Genomic DNA, 1,281 nt, shown 5'->3' with positions numbered 1-1,281 from the left:
TATTATAAAATAATTAAAATTTAAAAGATGTATTGTAACTTCTAGACAAGGCACTAATAATATAGCAAAGTGATAGCAGATTCTGGTTTTGTCTCAAACTTGTCCTTATGAATGGTCACAAGTGTTAGGACTAGTTACTTTATTAGAAATTTCCTTCATGGTATTATCATTTTTGTTAATAAACACTATTATAGACATTTTATATATACCATTTTCATTCCTGTATAAGTAGCACCATTTCATACTTGATTGAAGGTGGCAAGCCAGCAGAATTGTTACTGTGTGGATAATATGTCTAACAACATTTTATCCACATCTTTCTGTTCAGAGTTCAAGTGCCACTGAAGCTGAATTTGCCTCTCATCTCTCTGGAATCATCATCGTCGTCGTCGTTTAACGTCCGTTTTCCAAACTGGCATGGGTTGGACGGTTTGACTGAGATCTGGAGAGCCAGCAACTGCACCAGGCACCAATCTGATCTGGCAATGTTTCTACAGCTGGTGGCCCTTCCTAATGCCAACCAATCCGAGAGTGTAGTGGGTGCTTTTTACGTGCCACCAGCACAGGAGGCAGTCAGGGGGTACTGGTATCGGCCATGTTTAGTTGGTGCTTTTTATGTGCCACCGGCACGGGAGCCAGTCACACAGACCTGGCATTGACGATGTTCGGGTGGTGCTTTTTATGTGCCACCAGCACAGAGGCCAGTCAGGGGCTACTGGTATCAGCCATGTTCGGATAGTGCTTTTTACGTGCCACCAGCACGGGGGCCACTCAAGGGGTACTAGTATCATCCATATTTGATTGGTGTTTTTTATGTGCCACTGGCATGGGAGCCAGTCAGGCGGACCTGGCATCAACCATATTCGGATGGTAGTTTTTACATGCCTGGAGTCAATAAATTAATGAGCACCAGTTGAGCAGTGGGGTGGGGGGGGGGGTTGTCGATGTAATTGATTACACCCCAACAGTGAGTGATAACTATAGCTATGGCGTGTGTGCTACAGCCTTGACTGCAGCTAACTTGATGTGATCAGCATTTGTGAAGGATGTGGTGAACTAGTTGGTCAGAGCTGGCTCAACCTACTGTGGTGTTATGAGCCAGGCTCTCCTTCCCATCACACCTACCTTGAGTGAATGTCACTGCAGGTACAAAGTAAGTACTAAAACAGCTGGCTTTATACCAAAATTTGGAATCACTATTTGCTATTTGATTCTGAACCAAAAAACTAGTGTGATTTATAAATGGGGCAAAACTAAAACAATGAACGCAAAAAATTTAAC

The sequence above is a fragment of the Octopus sinensis genome, linkage group LG17, assembly GCF_006345805.1.
Source record: "Octopus sinensis linkage group LG17, ASM634580v1, whole genome shotgun sequence".
Lineage (NCBI taxonomy): Eukaryota > Metazoa > Mollusca > Cephalopoda > Octopoda > Octopodidae > Octopus > Octopus sinensis.
This window is presented reverse-complemented; position numbering follows the sequence as displayed.